We start from the raw sequence: 23,640 nt of genomic DNA, 5'->3' as shown, positions 1-23,640 counted from the left end.
AAAACGCATGAAGTTGCATTATGACAAAAAGGCTGTTGGCCGTTCATTTGCACCAGGGGATAAAGTTTTAGTTTTGTTGCCAATCCCTGGCTCATCTCTGTCACGGGTTTACTAACTGGGGATGCGTTGGCTTTTGTTATTGCAAAACTAGGTTTGCAATTTTTGTGGTGGGCGTGTTACGTTCCCCAGTTTATGTGTTGTAGTTTGTGTTTGTGCATGTGTTTATTTCAGGAAATGGCTTCCGGAAATCCTTCAAGCAGCTGATTGGTCGACTCCATGGCTAATTGGAGAGCTGACTCCGCCCCCTCGTCAAGACAGCTGTCTCCAATTACCCATTCCATCTGAAGATATATAAATGCCAGTGTTCTGTTCAGGAGGGGGAGCTTTTTGTAGAGAGATTTTGCTAGAGATTTTGCTAGGTTGATTTTGCTAGAGATTTTGCTAGGTTGATTTTGCTGAGAGTTGGTATATTTTGTGAGTTTGTTGCTCAGATAGAGCTTATTTGATGTCGTTTGTTAGTTTGGTTGAAAATTGTTTAATATTCTGTTTCATTTGTTCCCAGGGGGAGAAGGGGAAGGCACCTTGGGAGTGCTTAGGCAAGAGGCCCGCGGGCATACATATACCCGTAGCATATTCGCTGTCTAGGCACACTAGGTAAGACCTGGGCGGACCACCCCCTGTATTTTGGTTAGGGCACCAGGTGGTGCTAAATTAGGTAAGTAGTGGGTAGGCAGGTAAGATAGGAGAGGGGGAGGTTTTGAGATTTACTTTCTTTGCTTTGGTTCCGTCCAGCCCCTTTTCCCCATATTACCGTGTAAAGGAATAAAGTCCTTGTAAACGGTACCACATTCTGCTTGTTGTCATTTTTTTACTCGCACCTACAGTCCATACCTTTTTCGCTTCACGGAGAGTTTAGTTGTAGCAGGGTGTCGCGTTCCCTCTTCATAGAGGCGTGCGTAACGGTCACATATTTAGCCGAAATGCTTGTTATTTTTGTTTTTTTATACGCAAAAAAAAATACTGCAAAGTTGCTTAGGAGCTAGAAGCAGAGCTGCCATATCTGTCGGCGCCATCTTGCCAATGACATTGTGTTGTGTGAAAAGAAATCACATTTTAGAGTAGCCTTTTATTGTCCCCAGCACAAGGTGCACCTGTGTAATGATCATGCTGTTTAATCAGCTTCTTGATATGCCACACCTTTCAGGTGGATGGATTATCTTGGCAAAGGATAAATGCCCACTAACAGGGATGTAAACAAATGTGTGCTCAAAATTGGAGAGAAATAAGCTTTTTGTGCATTTGGAAAATTTCTGTGATCTTTTATTTCAGCTCATGAAACATGGGACCAACACTTTACATGTTACGTTTCTATTTTTGTTGAGTATAATTGAAGTGGTAAATTGGATTTATTGAAGGAGAGGGCGAGAGTGTTATTAAGGGAGGAGGAGGAGGAGGAGGGGGATGAAAAGGCAGTGGGTGGCAGCAGCTGCAGCACCGAAGGGGGATGTTTTACACTTCACACAGCTGCCTGCCATGCTGACCCTGACCGCTTTGCGTACAGAGGGAGAGAGATGGAGGACAGGATGAAAAGAGGAGAAGAGGCTATTGGTTACATCATCGCCCAGGGCAGAAAGTGCCACGGTCAGAGGCTGCAGAGGGAAATGTCCCTGGTCCCACCACCTCTCCATATGCCACGGTTTCAAAGTAGAAACCGAGAGACTCAGAGTTCATCTCTAACTTGTCTCAGCAAACACATTGACTTTTTAATCATTATTGCTGAATGAGAGCTAAAGTGTAGCTAGGTTTCTTTTTAACATTCTTTGTAGCCTCTCTTGACAGAGTTTCTCTGAGCAATAGCACTCTTAACAAATAATGTCTTAGTCTTCACTCTTACCATTGTCCTCCCCAAAATCAAGCACTCTTACCTTTTCCCTTTACAACGTTTTTCTCTTTTATTGATTTGTCAAGTTAATCCTATATGCTGACCCAATGTGATGTCTTGTCCAGTGTCCAGCCTCCCAAGTCCCTAAACGGCCCTCTCTGTCTGTCTCCAGCTACAGAGGAGTCTGGGACAAAGTGTTGCTCAGTAATTGATTTGATTTCAGTGAGGTGTCAGTCACTCCCACAGGCTGAGAGTAACTGAGTGGCAGGGCCATGAGCCCCCTCTTACCACGCTGCTCGGCCCAATCACATCATTCTCGGAGACAGGCGGGCAGGCAGCGGCGGGCGGGTGTTGGGTACTTAGAGTGCCAGCTAGGCACTCTTAGTCCCCAATGTACCCAGCAGCATACTCCTGCCACCGCCGTCGCTGCGACCGGCTGGTGCCCGAGTACAATCAAAAGACATTGGCTTTGCCAAGGGATCCTTTGCACAGCAGCGGGATAAATATTGTCAAATGTTAATCATGTAAAATGAGCTGGGAGCCTCTGGGATAGTCTGTGTAGACCTAATAAAGAATAAACCCTCTGCATTCTCCTGACATTCTAATAAACTGCCCTTTCAATTTTCATTTCAATGCAAATCATTTAAAAAAACTTGCTGTTAATTATTATAACTTTAATCCTTAAATGAGACAGGCAAAAGGTCATTGTTCTTAATTAGACTTCCTGCTGATCCCCTGTGTCCAGCCTATTTCATTATTGCCAGATTACCAGTGTACTGTAACTTCCCCTAATCCTATGTGTGGGTTGATAGAGGTTGCTTGATTTCACACCAATTAAGAGGATACACGTATGTAACATTACAGTATATGAGCTGGTTGAAAAGCTTTACATATCATTGCCTTTCCAAGTTAAGTATCGCCTGTCACGTGGCATATTTGAAGAACAAGGAACTGATTTGTAAATTGATTATAGCTTTGATTTCAACAATGACATTCGCCTGTGTTTCTCATCTACAGATCTTGACTCTCACATATACAGTACATTTGGAAAGTATTCAGACCCCTTGACATTTTCCACATTTTGCTACGTTATAGCCTTATTCTAAAATTAATGCATTTTTCCCCCACATCAATCTACACACAATACCCCATAATGACAAAGCAAAAATGTATTAAAAATGTAAAACTCAAATATCACATTTACATAAGTATTCAGAACTTTTTACTCAGTACTTTGTTGAAGCACCTTTGGGAGCGATTAAAGACTCGAGGCTCGGAGCTCTACAGACAATTCCTTTGACCTCATGGCTTTGTTTTTGCTCTGACATGCACTGTCAACTGTGGGACCTTATATAGACCGGTGTGTTTACCTTTTCAAATCATGTCCAATCAATAGAATTTACCACAGGTGGACTCCAATCAAGTTGTAGAAACATCTCAAGGATGATCAATGGAATGTTGAGTCTCATAGAAAAGGGTCTGAATCCTTATGTAAATAATGTATTTCGTTTTTTTATTTTTAATAACATTGCTAAATTTAAGTTTTTGCTTTGTCATTATGGGGTATTGTATGGAGATGTTTTTGTTTAATCCATTTTAGAATAAGGCTGTAATGTAAGAAAATGTGGAGAAAGGGAAGGGGTCTGAATACTTTCCGAATGCACTGTATAATGTATACCAGTGTAGCCTGAGGCTACCCAAAGTGATGTTCAAACACGATGAGATTTGCATTAGGGAGCAAGAAAATATCTTCTCTCAGGCTAGAAAGTCATTGCAGGTTTTGGAAATCACTGATATTCTTACTTTTAATTATACCACGCTATGTCACAGAGAAGGGTTTTTTTAGGAACTTTTTTCTTGTATTTTTAACCACAGATCATTGAAAGAAAATCTTTTCACATGAACCCTTTTTCAGGACCCTGTCTTTCAAAGCTAATTTGTAAAAATCCAAATAACTTCACAGATCTTCATTGTAAAGGGTTTAAACACTGTTTCCCATGCTTGTTCAATGAACCATAAACAATTAACGAACATGCACCTGTGGAACGGTCGTTAAGACACTAACAGCTTACAGATGTTAGGCAATTAAGGTCACAGTTATGAATCCTTAGGACACTAAAGAGGCCTTTCTACTGACTCTGAAAAACACCAAAAGAAAGATGTCCAGGGTCCCTGCTCATCTGCGTGATCTTGCCTTAGACATGCTGCAAGGAGGCATGAGGACTGCAGATGTGGCCAGGGCAATAAATTACAATGTCTGTACTGTGAGACGCCGCTACAGGGAGACAGGACAGACAGCTGATTGTCTTCTCAGTGGCAGCCCACGTGTAACAACACCTGCACAGGTACAGGATGGCAACAACAACAGCCCAAGTTACACCAGGAACGCACAATCCCTCCATCAGTGCTCAGACTGTCCGCAATAGGCTGAGAGAGGCTAGACTGAGGGCTTGCAGGCCTGTTGTAAGGCAGGCCCTCAGCAGACATCACCGGCAACAACGTCGCCTATGGGCACAAACCCACGGTCGCTGGACCAGACAGGACTGGCAAAAAGTGCTCTTCACTGACAAGTCGCGGTTTGGTCTCACCAGGGGTGATGGTTAGATTCACGTTTATCGTCGAAGGAATGAGCGTTACACCCAGGCCTGTACTCTGGAGTGGGATCGATTTGGAGGTGGAGGGTCCGTCATGGTCTGGGACGGTGTGTCACAGCATCATTGGACTGAGCTTGTTGTCATTGCAGGCAATCTCAAAGCTGTGTGTTACAGGGAAGACATCCTCCGCCCTCATGTGGTATCCTTCCTGCAGGCTAATCCTGACATGACCTTCCAGCATGATGCTACCAGCCATACTGCTCGTTCTGTGCGTGATTTCCTGCAAGGCAGGAATGTCAGTTTTCTGCCATGGCCAGCGAAGAGCCCTGATCTCAATCCCATTGAGCACGTCTGGGACCTGTTGGATCGGAGGTTGAGGGCTAGGGCCATTCCCCACAGAAATGTCCGGGAACTTGCAGGTGCCTTGGTGGAATTGCGGGGTAACATCTCACAGCAAGAACTGGCAAATCTGGTGCCGTCCATGAGGAGGAGATGCACTGCAGTACTTAATGCAGCTGGTGGCCACACCAGATACTGACTGTTACTTTTGATTTTGAACCCCCCCTTTGTTTAGGGACACATTATTCAATTTCTGTTAGTCACTTGTCTGTGGAACTTGTTCAGTTTATGTCTCAGTTGTTGAATCTTGTTATGTTCATACAAATATTTACACATGTTAAGTTTGCTGAAAATAAACGCAGTTGACAGTGCTGAGTTTGTGTAGACACTGGTTTATTTCTGTGACATTCTAAATTAGTTGGACGAATCTCTAATTAGCCGAGCACAAAGCGGCTATACAGATGGTAATACCTCTGCAAACAAACTGTTTACTTTAGTTTAGAGGAGGAGACTACGATCAGCTGCCTGCCTGCCTGGCTGCCTGCTAACAAGATCCCACAACATAGGTGGAAAAAAAGGCTACCTAAGTATGATTCCCACCTATGTTGTGGGATCTTGTTTTTGTACAGCTCTTGTAGCCTACGGAATGGTATGTTCGTTTTGGATTAACTTTGTTATTTTGTTGCTGGGTCTCATTTAAATAAATATGATATGACCACAAATTACGCTGCGCCTTGGTCTCCTTCAAACAACGTACGTTACAGAAGATCCCACCACAAAAAGACCAAGCAGCGTTTTCTGGAGGAGTGGACATGGGAGGAGATACTGGAAGGCAAAGGTCCCTGGGCGCAGGCTGGAGAGTATCACCATCCAAGGGAGGAGATAGAAGCAGCTAGAGCGGAACGGTGAGGATACGAGGAGTTAGAGGAACGGCAACTATACAAGGGGTCAAGGCTGGAAGACCGGGGGTTCCGGCTCCACGTTCGAAGCCTCCAGTGATGATCCATGGCCCGGAGCCTGCAGTGAGGATCCATGGCACGAAGCCTCCAGTGTTGATCCACAGTCCGGAGCCTCCAGCGACGTTCTCCAGTCCAGAGCCTCCAGCGACGGTCTCCGGTCCGGAGCCTTCAGCAACGGTCTCCGGTCCGGGGCCAGCAACGAGGGTCCCCAGTCCGAGGCCTGCGGCGATGGTCCCCAGACCGGGGCCTACAGAGAGGGTCCCCAGTCCGGGGCCTACAGAGAGTGTCCCCAGTCCGGGGCCTGCAGAGAGGGTCCCCAGTCCGGGGCCTACAGAGAGGGTCCCCAGTCCGGGGCCTACAGAGAGGGTCCCCAGTCCGGGGCCTACAGAGAGGGTCCCCAGTCCGGGGCCTGCAGAGAGGGTCCCCAGTCCGGGGCCTACAGAGAGGGTCCCCAGTCCGGGGCCTGCAGAGAGGGTCCCCAGTCCGGGGCCTGCGGCTATGATCCCCTGTCCGGGGCCTGCAGAGAGGGTCCCCAGTCCGGGGCCTACAGAGAGGGTCCCTAGTCCGGGGCCTGCAGAGAGGGTCCCCAGTCTGGGGTCGGCGACGAGGGTCCCCGCACCAGAGGCGCCACCAAAGTGGGGGGACACAGAGGTGGAGCGGAGCCGCCGCCAAGGGTAAATGCCCACCAGGACCCTCCCCTATAGGTTCAGGTTTGTGGCCGGGAGTCCGCACCTTGGGGGGGGGGGGGTACTGTCATGCCCTGACCTTAGAGAGACGTTTTATTTCTCTGTTTGGTGAAACCGTCCCTGGTTTCACTTTGTTATTTTGTTGCTTGTTCTCATTTAAATAAATATGATATGCCACAAATTACGCTGCGCCTTGGTCTCCTTCAAACAACATCTATCGTCGTCTCTGATTGGGAATCATACTTAGGTAGGCTTTTTCCCACCTAGGGTGTGGGATCTTGTTTTTGTACAGCTCTTGTAGCCTACGGAATGGTACGATCGTTTTGGTTTCACTTTGTTATTTTGTTGCTGGTTCTCATTTAAATAAATATGATATGACCACAAATTACGCTGCGCCTTGGTCTCCTTCAAACAACGTACGTTACAAATATAAAAAGAACATTGCAGATACGGTATCATAGTGCTGTGATGTTAGAAATGACTGAAAACACATTTTTGCATAATGATGAGAAGAAAGTTAGCAGAAGACAGATACTTTTAAGATGATGTTTGGTTCCTTAAAACTTTGACATGTTTTCAACATACTTCAAACAATTTAACATGACCATGAATAGAAATACACATACTGTGTCCCTATATTTGTCTTTAAAGTTGTGAAAGTTTCAAAGTCAGTTTTCAAAGCATTTTTTGACCCAGCAATGGACATTCAAACATGCATTCAGGTGCAATTTGACAATTCAAATACCCAGCTAGCATGTTCCATCCATATTCTAATGGTTATACACCAGAACAGCCTCCCTCCCATTCCCCTGGAGGTTGGGGGGAGTTGAGGGGAACTGAGAGTCTGGTTATTAGCTTTGACCTTCAGTTGAGTTGACTTTACTCAGCCAGGCCAGGCAGGCCGGCAGGGAATCATCTGACTGGGAGGGATGTTGACCCCAGTGATCGTCCGGGGTGAGGTGCTACACACAGTGACTTGTCATGCATGCAGGTATAAGCCAAGCTTGGATCTGACTTTTCTTTTAAATGTAGGAAGAGACGCAGTAAAGGTTCTATCTGGTTTTGGTCATAGGCTTGTCTGATTGACACTTTCTTTCACAGCATTTTGTAGCACTTTAAAAAAATGTTTTAAGAAATATGCTTTTATGCATAGAAACATGTAAAATACATGTAGCCTAACTGTAGAGACATGCTTTACATTTGTTTACCCCAGTGTAAAACTGCTGGTTTTACGCACTGTACATTCATCCACGCACTGTACATTCAGGTCTCAGGTGCTGTAGCTACTGCCATCGGAGATGGCTAAATGTAAAATGTAAATGTGTGATTCAGCCTGTTAGGACAGTAATAACCACCTAAGCCACTCAATGGTAATGAGCTCGTCTTCTCTAGATTGGAACACTGAACTACATTAATGAATGTGACGGTAGAGATCCTGAACCTGAGCAGAACCTTCCTGAAGGCTACAGTAACACACACGTTGTTCATTGATTGCTAACATGCTACAGCACTAAGATCAAAGTCCTTTGGTCGTTTGTTGTTGTGCCGTTCATTAGTATCTGTTCGACATCAAGCATGAGGGTTTAGCTACCTGCTCTTTCATCTTCATAGAAAGTTCCTCAACCTGAACTGAATCAAATCCCTCTCCATCAAAACCTTAGGCCCTTCTTTCGATTACACAATTATACAAGAGAATAATTAGGACAGAACACAATCTATATCCACATTTTTTTTAATCGTTTTGTTTTGTTGAAATGCCCAACCATCCATCCCCCCTAAGGGGTTTAGATGTTCACACACTGATTCATAAGCTAGTTCTAGTTACAGATGAAACTGATTGTGTTCTGTCTGGCTATTCATTCTAAGGAATGGTCACAGTCAATAGAACAAACTCAAGGTGTTGTGTGCATCTTAACATTCAGCTGGCAGTCAGGGAAGAGGTTATTATAATACATTCTTAACATACCAAAGCATTTTGATGAATTACCTTCTGGGCTGTGTGATAACCATTCAGAATGTTTATCTCATTGCAAAGACAATCCTTCGGCTTATAGTGACCGCCCAGTTTAGATATCTAATCAAATCACTGATCTGCTTCTCCACCCTAGTTGTTCCTCATTGTCAGGCAAGATATTCCTTTTAATCATTGGGGCTTTTATGGCTAGTTGATAGGAGGACAGAGCTGCAGCTACGACCAAAAAGAGTTTTGATATTGCAAGCTTCCTCAAGAATGTATTGTAACAAAAGATGTGTGGAGTCCAATAATACCCTGATAAGAAAAGAGATAGAACGTCATGTCTCCGTTACCATAATAAAGAGAGCTTCCTCCTGCTCCGATCTTTACAAATGATTTTCTGACAGAGGATTTCAGCTTCACCTTCAGTGAGGCCAACAGACAGACACCCTGTGTGCAGCAGCAACACTCTTTCATCAAAAAGTTCATTCCAAATTCAGGGAGCTTCAAGACTTTTGAATGGGATACATGTATTAGTTGTCTTCAATTCTAATAACTTCTAAATATGGATAATCAATAACATGACCTTCTCTTCCGACATCAAAATCAGGTGTTTACAAAAACAGAGAAATCAGGTTGTATTCAGCAGTTGAACAGTGCTTTATCAAAGAGAGAAGCTACACCTAGAAATAATACACACTTGATTGGTGGCAAGTCCTGTTGATATTAGCAAATAATATCTGTAAGTTATCTATAGGCCATCTTTTTAATTTATTTTTAATTTAAATATTTATATATATATATATATTTGTTTTCTTTAAAACAACAATACAATACATACAGTACAAATGGCCGCTCTTCAGGCCATGTTCAAGTATTTCAAGAGCAGCCAACTAAAAGAGAGGACAGATGTAGGATCTTAATTTGATCACCCTGTTGCAGAAAATGTAAAACTTGTAGTGTATTTGAGATTGAAGTCAGTTATTTCCACTTTGAAATGTCACACTTGATTGACTCTTACAAAAAAAGTATCAACCCTCTACAAACATTAGTACATGAATTATAATCCAAATAATAATTCACATTTCCTGTTGCTGCAGGATTATTTTCCTGCTGTAGCAAACTGGCTCAAATTAGGATCCTACATCTGTATTATGGGTGAAATATTTGACCCTCCACTCACCACTACCATAACAAAGGAGTAAGGGATACATGGGCCAAGGAGAGCCTGTCTGAGTCTCTAAGAATTGATGTCAGATTGAATCCCACTACAAAGTGTGCTATCAAAGGCATCAGACATCAGACGTGACAGAGAGGAGTGTGTTGAGAGATAGTCGTCCCTGCAAATATTGTAATTTCAGCATGAAGGTGTCCTGAACAGGAGGTGATATAGCTGGAGTCTTTAGGTAACGGTTTTAGACATTCTGAGAATCATGTTCAAGACTTGCAGCTGACGCAAGTCACCAAAATCGCCAACCGGTGTCAATTTAACCTAATTAAAATGCAAGACAAATGTTCTCTCATTTTGGAAACTCATCATTATCTGTCAGTGAGATGGTAGCTTAGGGGTCTGTATGAAGGCCAGTGTTCTCTCTCCTCTTTATCCTATCCCCAATCTATACATTACCCAGACAGCACTGACACATGTTTAAGAAGTGTGTGCTTCTCTCAAATCCTCCCTCTCAACATCCCCCCCACATACACACACACACACACACACACACCACTGCCCTCATCTGCTCCCACAAACAACTTACAACCACTTTCCCATGTCTCTGTCAGTGATACCTTACTCCAGTTCACCAGTGCTCTCTGAAACAAGTCTACTCAATCGTCAGCCTTTCACAATAACAGTCTGAGGTTGACCTGGGGATACAAACAGGCAGACAAACACATAAATGAACAACACTGAAGTGAGAAGTATTCTTAAATTAGACTCGATAGTTAAGGTTTGTAATTTTCTAAGACAATATGAAAATACACTTGAGAAGTCATTAGCCTAGGGGTTCACATACTTTTCCCAACCTACACTGTGAATGTTTAAACGACTAGAAAAATACAGTCATTTGTGTGTTATTAGTTTAAGCACACTGTTTGTTTATTGTGTTGACCTAGATGAAGATCAGACCAAATTTGATTTCCAAAGGGTTCACATACTTTTTCTTGCCACTGTAGCAATTCCTTCCACTGATTATTATCTGATGAACAAAAAACAGAACCACATTATAATGTATGAACTGTATTATAGACTATGTTCACTCTCAACGGTATTGCTACAATTAAAGAGATGAGTATGAGAGTGAGGAACTGTGCACTTTCAGTGGAATTAAATGTTTGACAAGCCCACACAGACTGTCCTGGAAATGCTTTTGTTAAGGACTCTCACATTCCTACTGTACCATGGGACAATAGCTGCCTTGGAGAGATTGTCTAGTGTTTAGGGGAGAAAGTCCAGGCTGTCACCCAGACCTGTGTGTGTGTGTATGTATGTGTGTGTTGACTGTCATCTTTCTTTGTGTGCAATGTGTGTGTATTCTGTCAGGCATGTCTCTGCGGCACAGGAGGGAGGAATCCACAGAGCAAATTAGGGGCAGATTACTGTCAACAAGGCCTTTGGATAACAGGGATCATTTGCATAGGAAAAACATGGCCGCCAAGGGCTGTTATTGAAAACAGATTGATGAGGGGACCCTCATGAATTAAAGAAGCTCTGAGCATAATGTGGCTTTATTGTGTTAGGACTTTAGGAGATGGAGGGATATAGCCTGAATCTTAATATGGGAACAATTTTATCCTGCTATTAGAGCCAGAGACATTCAGAACAATCCCTCTGGGGGAACAAGCCAAGAACCAGGAATGTTTCGAACAACAAAAACTCACAAAGTGAACCTTCACTGCCTTACAAAAGCCTAGGACACTGGCCCTCAGCACACACTGTCAGCCACACAACAGTTATTGTTGTGCACAGTTCTTGCAAGTGTCTCGAGCTCCCTGGACATTAGCAGTACAGTGATGTCGTCACGAGGTGACAAAGCACAAACACTTGGGATTCGCTTTGAAGAGAGCTCCACTAAGCAGCAGTTCATTATTTTAACGTGCTTTAGAAATGTCAAGATGTGAGCAGATTGTAAGAGATGCGGTCAAGCCCTGCCTGGACATTTCAGGTTTCCTCCTCTTCACTGGGATGTGTATGGGAGGCAATAAAGGCTGAGTTTGGCTGTGGGAGAGGCCTGCAGCAATTTCTTCTGAAGTAGTTGAGTATTCAGATGAAAGTTAAGGACAGTTATGCAGGCTGGCATGCCCCCTGCCTTCATCCCTTCCTCCCAACCCTCCCCTGACAATCTCAGTGAAATTAAGCCTTCAGAAGACAGATAGTCAAAAAGCCAGAGAGAAACGCTTAGGATGTGTTTATGAGACGGAGGACAGATATCCCAGTCGAAAGGAAGGGAGTCTGTGAAGTGTTTATGAGACGGAGGACAGACATCCTAGTCGAAAGGAAGGGAGTCTGTGAAGTGTTTATGAGACGGAGGACAGACATCCCAGTCGAAAGGAAGGGAGTCTGTGAAGTGTTTATGAGACGGAGGACAGACATCCCAGTCGAAAGGAAGGGAGGCTGTGAAGTGTTTATGAGACGGAGGACAGACATCCCAGTCGAAAGGAAGGGAGTCTGTGAAGTGTTTATGAGACGGAGGACAGACATTCCAGTCGAAAGGAATGGAGTCTGTGAAGTGTTTATGAGACGGAGGACAGACATTCCAGTCGAAAGGAAGGGAGTCTGTGAAGTGTTTATGAGAGGGAGGACAGACATTCCAGTCGAAAGGAAGGGATGCTGTGAAGTGTTTATGAGACGGAGGACAGACATCCCAGTCGAAAGGAAGGGTGGCTGTGAAGTGTTTATGAGACGGAGGACAGACATCCCAGTCGAAAGGAAGGGAGGCTGTGAAGTGTTTATGAGACGGAGGACAGACATCCGAAAGGAAGGGAGGCAGTCAGACAAGGAAGGAAGGGAGGCTGTGAAGTGTTTATGAGACAGAGGACAGACATTCCAGTCGAAAGGAAGGGAGGCTGTGAAGTGTTTATGAGACAGAGGACAGACATTCCAGTCGAAAGGAAGGGAGTCTGTGAAGTGTTTATGAGACGGAGGACAGACATCCCAGTCGAAAGGAAGGGAGGCTGTGAAGTGTTTATGAGACGGAGGACAGACATCCCAGTCGAAAGGAAGGGAGGCTGTGAAGTGTTTATGAGACGGAGGACAGACATTCCAGTCGAAAGGAAGGGAGGCTGTGAAGTGTTTATGAGACGGAGGACAGACATTCCAGTCGAAAGGAAGGGAGTCTGTGAAGTGTTTATGAGACAGAGGACAGACATTCCAGTCGAAAGGAAGGGAGGCTGTGAAGTGTTTATGAGACGGAGGACAGACATCCCAGTCGAAAGGAAGGGAGGCTGTGAAGTGTTTATGAAACGGAGGACAGACATCCCAGTCGAAAGGAAGGGAGGCTGTGAAGTGTTTATGAGACGGAGGACAGACATTCCAGTCGAAAGGAAGGGAGGCTGTGAAGTATTTATGAGACAGAGGACAGACATTCCAGTCGAAAGGAAGGGAGGCTGTGAAGTGTTTATGAGACGGAGGACAGACATCCCAGTCGAAAGGAAGGGAGGCTGTGAAGTGTTTATGAGACGGAGGACAGACATTCCAGTCGAAAGGAAGGGAGGCTGTGAAGTGTTTATGAGACAGAGGACAGACATTCCAGTCGAAAGGAAGGGAGGCTGTGAAGTGTCTGGAGAGAAAAGATAGAGATGCACTTTGTCGATTTCCAGATTGATGATAACTGACGAGAAACTCTAAACTTTGTTTACAGCGAAATTGGTCTAAATGTTTGCACACTAATTTACAGGTTTCTGTCCAAGGAAAGACCCTATGTGTGCATAACTAGTGCATGTTGCCTATGACATTTGCATATAACCTCCAGACCCATACAGTGCTATATCATATGACACTGTTAAAATACTGCTCTACCACTAAAGGAAGTCTGCAAGCTCTGCAAAACTATACAACCAAAACAATCTACATTTCCTTTCAATATTCACCTGAGTATTCTACCAGCTACAGTACCGGTCATATTAACCCCAGCAAAATTGCTTCCCTATGCACACCTATGGGTGCTGTGAGGCATATCTCTCCTCCATGCCCAGGATTAGAGATTTGTTAGGAAATCTTGGGCTTTGTCCTCCATATTATCAGAGCTAATTCCCCGCTGGATGTTTGAGATTCCCCTGTAATCCCGGGCTTACTGGAGCCCATGAACTGTGTGCCTCTGGACCAGGCTTTCTCCCCTGGTGTATTGGTGGTCACCAGGCCTCAACAGAGTAGACTGGCAGAGTGGACAGAGTCAAACATGCGTGCTTAGGCTGCAGCCTAACAGTGGAGGGAAAGCCTCTCTCATCCCCTGAAAAATCATTTCAAGTGGGTTGAGGGCACAAACAAACACGTTTGACCAGCTGAAATAGAATGTGTATAGCCACTATGGCCAGACTGTACACAGATGAGTGAGATCCACAGTTCTGTAGAAACCAGATCAAATATTCGTCAGCATAACTATGTATCTAAATTCCTTAATGGGGGTTTTTGACCATAGTTCCTCTTTCACAGTAGGCCAATAACAAAAAGCATTTCATGTGCATTAATTACAAACTCGTATGAAATCTGTAAATATTAATTCAAAATTACGAGCCTAGTTTAGCCAAGGAGACAGAACCCTTTCTGGCTACTCATGATTGGCTGATATAATGGAACGGTTGGAAATGCAGAGAGATGAGTTCTGATTGGTCTGTCATGTCATTCTCTCTGTAACATAAGGCGGACTTCTGATGTCTATAACAGAATGTGGAATTACCTGGTCTGTATACTGTATATTAAAATTTTCTGTAGTGACAATGGTGAGTGAAGTAAGAAATCACTATAGTTTTATATCACAGGAGGTTGGTGGCAGCTTAATTGGGGAGGACAGGTTTGTGGAAATGGCTGGGGTGGAATAAGTGGAATGGTATCAAATACATCAAGCACATTGTTTCCATGTATTTGATACCATTCCATTTTCTCAGTTCCAGCCATTATTATGAGCCATCCTCCCCTCAGTATCCACTGTTTTATATCTATTTTCTATAGAAATGTATACCTCAGTAAAAGGCAATTCAATTCAGTTTCAAGCCATGTCATTGTTTATCAGACTATGCCAGGTTTTATTTTATAGGGAAGTCTATTGTAAGATCAGCCTCACAAGCCAAGAGAGGGGTTAGGCCTGTCTTTCAAATACTGATGCCCCTGTGAAAAATCACAAAGCTGAGCTGACAGGCAACCAGAAACTGGCAGTTGGTTGAAATTAGACAATTGTTCCTCGATAAACTACTGGAACACCTTTCAAACAATCCTGCCCGAACGTGCCCAGCGAGCAGAAGATTCACACAGTGAAGAATCCTGTGGCGGCCATCCAAAACCCTGAAAGCTTAAGAATGTCTGTAAAAAGCATTAGGCAATAGTGTGGACTGTTAGGGCTAGCAGGCGTAGTGGAAAGGCAGGGCCGACAGACAGACCTCTCCAGAGATCGCATTTACTTTAAATTGCCCCAGCTCTAGATTGAGCTGACCCAATCCTCTTGAGGAGGATATAGAGGGAGCTAGAGAGGGGGATAGAGAGGGAGATAGAGAGGGGGATATAGAGAGGGAGATATAGAGGGAGATATAGAGGGAGATAGAGAGGGGGATAGAGAGGGAGATAGAGAGGGGATAGAGAGGGAGATAGAGAGGGGGATATAGAAAGGGAGATATAGAGGGAGATAGAGAGGGGGATATAGAGAGGGATATAGAGGGAGATACAGAGGGGGATATAGAGAGGGATACAGAGGGAGATAGAGAGGGGGATATAGAGAGGGATACAGAGGGAGATAGAGAGGGGGATATAGAGAGGATACAGAGAGGGATATAGAGGGGGATACAGAGGGATATAGAGGGGGATATAGAGGTAGATAGAGGGGGATATAGAGGGAGATAGAGGGGGATATAGAGGGAGATATAGAGAGGGATACAGAGAGGGATATAGAGGGGGATATAGAGGTAGATAGAGGGGGATATAGAGGGAGATAGAGGGGGGGATATAGAGGGAGATATAGAGAGGGATACAGAGAGGGATACAGAGGAGATAAAGAGGGGGATACAGAGAAGGATATATAGAGGGATATAGAGAGGGGGATATAAAGGGATTTAGAGAGGGGGATATAGAGAGGGATACAGAGAGGGATATAGAGGGGGATATAGAGAGGGGGATACAGAGAAGGATATATAGAGGGATACAGAGAGGGATATAGAGGGGGATATAGAGGGATACAGAGAGGGATACAGAGGAGGATATAGAGAGGGATACAGAGAGGGGGATATAGAGGGGGATATAGAGGGGGATATAGAGAGGGATACAGAGAGGGATACAGAGGAGGATATAGAGAGGGATACAGAGAGGGCTATAGAGAGGGATAGAGAGAGGGATACAGAGATGGATATAGAGGGGGATATAGAGAGGGATATAGAGAGGGATACAGAGATGGATATAGAGGGGGATATAGAGAGGGATAGAGAGAGGGATACAGAGGGAGATACAGAGGGGGATACAGAGAGGGATATATAGAGGGATATAGAGAGGGGGATATAGAGGGATATAGAGAGGGGGATATAGAGAGGGATACAGAGAGGGATACAGAGGGGGATATAGAGGGGGATATAGAGGGGGATATAGAGGGAGATAGAGAGAGGGATATAGAGAGGGATACAGAGGGGAATAGAGAGGGAGATAGAGAGGGGATATAGAGAGGGAGATATAGAGGGGGATATAGAGAGGGATATAGAGGGAGATACAGAGGGGGATATAGAGAGGGATACAGAGGGGGATATAGAGGAAGATAGAGGGGGATATAGTGGGAGATACAGAGGGGGATACAGAGAAGGATATATAGAGGGATATAGCGAGGGGGATATAGAGGGATTTAGAGAGGGGGATATAGAGAGGGAGATATAGAGGGAGATAGAGAGGGGGATAGAGAGGGCGATAGAGAGGGGATATAGAGGGGGATATAGAGAGAGATACAGAGGGGATATAGAAGGGGATATAGAGAAAGATACAGAGGGGATATAGAGGGGGATATAGAGAAAGATACAGAGGGGGATACAGAGTTGGATATATAGGGGGATATAGAGGAAGAAACAGAGGGGGATACAGAGTTGGATACAGATGTAGATATAGAGGGATACAGAGGGGATATAGAGGGGGATATAGAGGAAGATACAGAGGGGGATACAGAGTTGGATACAGAGGGAGATATAGAGGGACACAGAGGGAGATATAGAGTTGGATATGGAGGGGGATATAGAGGGATACAGAGGGGGATACAGAGTTGGATATAGAGGGATACAGAGGGAGATACAGAGTTGGATATAGAGGGGGATATAGAGGGATACAGAGGGAGATACAGAGGGGGATATAGAGGGGGATATAGAGGAAGATACAGAGGGAGATACAGAGCTGGATATAGAGGATACAGAGGGGGATATAGAGGGATACAGAGGGAGATACAGAGTTGGATATAGAGGGGGATATAGAGAGGATACAGAGGGAGATACAGAGTTGGATTTAGAGGGGGATATAGAGGGATACAGAGGGAGATACAGAGTTGGATATAGAGAGGGATACAGAGGGGGATACAGAGTTGGATTTAGAGGGGGATATAGAGGGATACAGAGGGAGATACATAGTTGGATATAGAGGGGGATATAGAGGGAGATACAGAGGGGGATATAGAGGGATACAGAGGGAGATACAGAGGGGGATATAGAGGGGGATACAGAGGGAGATACAGAGTTGGATTTAGAGGGGGATATAGAGGGATACAGAGGGAGATACAGAGTTGGATATAGAGGGGGATATAGAGAGGGATACAGAGGGGGATACAGATTTGGATATAGAGGGATACAGAGGGAGATACAGAGTTGGATATAGAGGGGGATATAGAGGGATACAGAGGGAGATACAGAGGGGGATATAGAGGGGGATATAGAGGAAGATACAGAGGGAGATACAGAGCTGGATATAGAGGGGGATATAGAGGGATACAGAGGGGGATATAGAGGGGGATATAGAGGGATACAGAGGGAGATACAGAGTTGGATATAGAGGGGGATATAGAGAGGGATACAGAGGGAGATACAGAGTTGGATTTAGAGGGGGATATAGAGGGATACAGAGGGAGATACAGAGTTGGATATAGAGGGGGATATAGAGAGGGATACAGAGGGGGATACAGAGTTGGATTTAGAGGGGGATATAGAGGGATACAGAGGGAGATACAGAGTTGGATATAGAGGGGGATATAGAGGGAGATACAGAGGGGGATATAGAGGGATACAGAGGGAGATACAGAGGGGGATATAGAGGGGGATACAGAGGGAGATACAGAGTTGGATTTAGAGGGGGATATAGAGGGATACAGAGGGAGATACAGAGTTGGATATAGAGGGGGATATAGAGAGGGATACAGAGGGGGATACAGAATTGGATTTAGAGGGGGATATAGAGGGATACAGAGGGAGATACAGAGTTGGATATAGAGGGGGATATAGAGGGAGATACAGAGGGGGATATAGAGGGATACAGAGGGAGATACAGAGGGGGATATAGAGGGGGATATAGAGGAAGATACAGAGGGAGATACAGAGTTGGATATAGAGGGGGATATAGAGGGATACAGAGGGGGATACAGAGTTGGATATAGAGGGGGATATAGAGGGATACAGAGGGGGATACAGAGTTGGATATAGAGGGGGATATAGAGGGATACAGAGGGAGATACAGAGGGGGCTATAGAGGGGGATATAGAGAGGGATACAGAGAGGGATACAAAGAGGAATATAGAGGGAGAGACAGAGGGGGATATAGAGGGATACAGAGGGGGATACAGAGGGAGATACAGAGTTGGATATAGAGGGGGATATAGAGGGATACAGAGGGGGATACAGAGTTGGATATAGAGGGGGATATAGAGGGATACAGAGGGGGATACAGAGTTGGATATAGAGGGGGATATAGAGGGATACAGAGGGAGATACAGAGGGGGCTATAGAGGGGGATATAGAGAGGGATACAGAGAGGGATACAAAGAGGAATATAGAGGGAGAGACAGAGGGGGATATAGAGGGGGATACAGAGGGGGATACAGAGGGAGATACAGAGTTGGATATAGAGGGGGATATAGAGGGATACAGAGGGAGATACAGAGTTGGATATAGAGGGGGATATAGAGGGATACAGAGGGAGATATAGTGGGAAACACTGTATGACAGTGATGTCCTGCCAAATGTTAATTAGAGTCTGATTCCGAAGCATTTCCTCACAACTTATAGCCTGGAAATGTGACATGTAAATTTGCATGTTTTCAATTTGCTGCATTTGTGGGGGTCCTTACAATAGGGACATTACATTAAATGTGTATCATGTGAGCCATTGATAATGCATGTAAATGTTGAAACTCAGTGCGTGTTGCCCATGTCTAATCTCAATGTGTTAGCTGCTTTGTGATTCAACGCATGCACGCAACACGCACACACACACACACACGCACGCACACACACACAAACAAACACACACGCACACACACACACACGCGCACACACAAACACACACACACACACACACGCACGCACACACAAACAAACACACACACCCAAACACGCACGCACGCACACACACACACACACACACACACACACACACACACACACACACACACACACACACACACACACACACACACACACACACACACACACACACACACACACACAGAGATTGTGTTGTTAAGCATTCCAAGGATGTCAATTGTATGCAAATGGAATGCACCATACTGTTAGAGGAAATGGAAAGTTCACAGCACTGTTACATCAGAGAACACTGAAGGCACTCACCACATCGCCTTGGTTAGAGGACAACATTAAAGCATAAGCCGAGTTGTCATTAACTTCATACTGTGAATTGGTAATAGTTAGCACAATACACATTTTATCATGATGGGGATCATCATAAAACACCCAATAATAATTATATCTGGAATACAAATCCTTGGCAAGGAGCATTTATCTGTACCAAGGTCCTACTGTACATTTTCAAAAGAACAGACTACTTAAAGGGGCAATCTTTTCATAACTTCTTCACTGAAATGCTGTATTGCTTTCTACCTATGCTATGAGTATGGCCCCCTCACTTGAACCTCATCAATATGTAATCATCATGTTTGACACCCTTACTCTCTTCAATTGTCCTCTCATCAGTTCCACAGTCCCTCTATACAAGATGACAGTTGGTTGAGCTCAAGGACAACAATCTCCACAGTCCACAGCACTTCAACAAATGCCTGTATAAGTCATGGCTACCAGAGCCAGAATGGGACCATTAATAAACATTGAAAATAACTTCCAGAATAACAGAACACTCTTAGAAAAAAGGTGCTATCTAGAACCTAAAAGGGTTATTCGGCTGTCCCCATAGGAGGACCCTTTGAAGAACCCTTTTTGTTCCAGGTAGAACCCTTTAGGGTTCCATGTAGAACCCTTTACAAAGAGAATTCCACATGGAACCCAAAAGAGTTCTACCTGGAACCAAAAAGGGTTCTACCTAGAAGGAACCAAAAAGGTTTCTCCTATGGGGACAGCCAAAGAACTCTTTTTTTCTGTGTACAGAAGGCGATACAAATGATAGAAATCAGAATTTGCTCATACGGCTCATTACTAAAAACAACGAATGATATTATGTTGAGAAATAATCTTCAGTTATTATTTACACAAATTTAAATGTACAGCGTAACATTGTAATGAAGTGTTCAGAACCATTTATTTTGATTCTGTCTTTACTTAATGTAAATACCAGAGCATGGAGATGAACATTCTGATTTTCACCTCGAGCTCCTGTCCTATGGTGTCTGTTAATTCAGATGAATCCATGTTTTCCCTGCCTTATCTTGAGTCTACTGTTATGTACCAGTGCTTCAGTGTTCAGCAGAAACTATTTCCCTTCCCTGGCTAGAAATGGATTCTGAGCTCCTTCAGTAGCATTTCCCAAGGTCAGCAGCAGAATTAGAGAATTTAATCACCGCCAAAACTGGACAATATTTCTTCCCGCGACATTGTCAAATGATGATCACTGAATGTTATAATCTACCCTTATCGTGTGAGAATGAAAGCACATACTACAACAGCCAATAGACAGTTTCTCTATTCAACAGAATAGAAGCAATTGCTGTGGCTTAGAGCGGCAGTATTAAGCATTCCTGGCTGTCTAAAAGAGGCAATCCTCTATTGCTACTATAATAAATAACAACTGTAAGCATGTTGTACTCCATTGTTTGTAAACAATGTAATTGTAGTCAAACACTTCATAGTCTCAAAACATGGTTAAAAGTGTCATTTTTTATCCCATGGATGGTCAGTCCTTGCATCCAGAGCGCTGTCCCAGGCCCCTCCCTCAGCTGTTTACCAAAACTATAGATTGCCTATTTAAGAGCAAACATCAGGAAGTTGATCAATGATTGTGTGAGCTTTGACAAAGGAAGCATGTGTGTGCAGCCACTTTACGTTCTATTTTCTATTAGCAATGACTGTTAAATCACAGGATACAAAATACTGATGACAAAAATACAAATCTGCAGGTGGAAAAGACTGACAATCTCTCTGACAAGAAAAAGCTGCTCCAAAGCCCAGATAGCAGGAGTGACAGGTAACCCACAAACAGTCATGTTGTCAGAGAGACACTCACAGATGCCATATCTATGATTTCACTCGAAATATCTCCCTGTTACATCCACATCTTCAGAGAGAAATGGACACTTCAACACAAGGTGAAACCAGGTGTGTTATAGATAAGGATGTATAGGTAGATATTTGCAGTATATAAGCCATTATATAAATGGCCTACGTAGGATCACATTAAAAAAACAAGGTCTCTGATGGCCACATTGATGTATGATATATTATATTATATTATATATTATATATTGGTTAGCTGACAACGTCACGAAAACGATGCTCACGAGTTGATTCTGGATCGCTAGATAGCTACCAACAATGATAATAAACTTCCATGTGGGGAATCGTAAATCGCTTCAGACAGTTTCATCTTGTTCTTGATGCCATGTCTTGTTTTGAGGTGTTTTATGAATTGATTCACTAGGTAGCTAACCAACAACTGTAACAACGTATTTGAGAGACAACAAGTGTATTGATGTTTTTAAAAACATAGTTTACATGTTGTCAACAATCTAAGCCAACCCCGTCTGTTTTTCCCCATTGTTGCGCAGGAGTCGGTTGTGTTGCTCAACAACCAACCTGTCTATAATACAGGAGACGGCATTCCAAAGCAAACAGATGACAGGTGTGATGAATGGTGTAGACTGTGTGTTGACAGGCCAGTGCACTGCAGTGGATGGATGACAGGTGTGATGAATGGTGTAGACTGTGTGTTGACAGGCCAGTGCACTGCAGTGGATGGATGACAGGTGTGATGAATGGTGTAGACTGTGTGTTGACAGGCCAGTGCACTGCAGTGGATGGATGACAGGTGTGATGAATGGTGTAGACTGTGTGTTGACAGGCCAGTGCACTGCAGTGGATGGATGACAGGTGTGATGAATGGTGTAGACTGTGTGTTGACAGGCCAGTGCACTGCAGTGGATGGATGACAGGGGGCTGTGAGAACACTGGTCACTGTCACATTCACCAACAGTCATAACACCACCACCAGACAGCTCTTTGAATTCTGGAAGCATCTGCATCCTATACAGTAAAGACCATTACTAATCTGTGTCCAATGTAATTCTATCACTATTTAGTTTCAAAACTAATTTCAATGAGTAATATAACTTTTGCAAGAGTGTTTCGATTTTAATACTAATAGCGTAATACTTACCCTCATTCCTGTGGTTTGAATTATACTTTGATATCACACACATGTCTTACAACAACAACATTCAATCATTCAACTTGTTTAAGTGTTTTTAAACATAAAAACAGACAAGTTGAAAGTGGGAGCACTGCCACAGGTGATTGTGGCCCGTATCCAGAATATGTGACAACCAATCATATATTTGCAAGTGACAGAGGTCGAACAGAACATGGTGCTCTATCATCCGTCTGAAACGTGTTAACATTCCCTATGATCTGTCAGCCCTCACAGCATTGTAGGAAAGACAAAGGATCCCACGTGGGTTACGAGCTTTTTCCTGAACACACCGATTCTGCATGTTTTTTTTCTGTTGCTAATTAAGAATAAAATGGTTTCAAGTTTCAGGGGATTCGATGTAGCAGTTACTGATGTTTGTCCCCCATGTGTCACGACTTCCACCGAAGGGGGCTCCTCTCCCTGTTCGGGCGGTGCTCAGAGGTGCTAGTAGTTGATTTCGGTGGGTTTATTTACCTCCGCTGCCTGCTAGTCTTTGTGCGGGATTGTTTTCTGTAGTTGCTTTGTTAGGGGTGCATATCTGCACCACAGGGTTTTCTTTCACGCGGCAGTTGTACTGTTTTTGGTATGTGTTTAGGAGTAGAGGTTTCTCCCCCGTGGGTATCGTTTATTTCCCTGTGTGGCGACCTCGTTTGGGCGTATTCCCCCCATGTTGTGTTTGAGTTGGGACTTCTGATAAAGTATTGTGCCACTGGGACTTCCTTGCTCTCCTGCTCCTGATTCCTGCACCTCCCTCCTCCAAGGAGGCATGTAACACCATGAGACACCATAGGAATAAAGCCAGCATCACTTCCTCAAAATATTCAGAATCGAAGATGACTCAAGGAATCTGTATTTCATTTTGATGTATTTGCCAAGGAGGTGTTAGTATTTCTCAAGTAAAGAAATGCGCCACATGCTGTCTGACAGTATGTAAACAAAGTCCAATCTGCTGTGCTGCTGGGCAGGTCTGTCTCACTGTCAGTGTGTTCTGCTGTATGACTGGAGAGCACATTCACCTCAGCTGTTTATCCCATGTTAGTGGGTAAGTGGGCATTGTCAAATTCAAAACCCAACCCTCAAATAAGTCATGACGAACTCTTTTACTCAAATCTCAAGAAACTCTTGTTCTGGAAGGTACTGACTTTACGACCAAAATTAACCTACTTGCACTTTTTTTGGTCAATTTTAGCACTGGAATAA

General features: G+C 44.0%; 1 protein-coding gene across 1 annotated transcript in view; it reads right to left on the bottom strand.

Moving 5' to 3' along the window:
* Positions 1-23,640, bottom strand: part of LOC115134023 (spondin-1-like) — a 144,295-nt gene that overhangs the window by 54,516 nt on the left and 66,139 nt on the right. The gene's annotated exons all lie outside the window — the stretch shown is intronic.

The sequence above is a fragment of the Oncorhynchus nerka genome, linkage group LG9a (assembly GCF_034236695.1).
Source record: "Oncorhynchus nerka isolate Pitt River linkage group LG9a, Oner_Uvic_2.0, whole genome shotgun sequence".
Lineage (NCBI taxonomy): Eukaryota > Metazoa > Chordata > Actinopteri > Salmoniformes > Salmonidae > Oncorhynchus > Oncorhynchus nerka.
The sequence above is the reverse complement of the archived record's forward strand: the minus strand, read 5'-3'. Positions and strand labels throughout refer to the sequence as shown.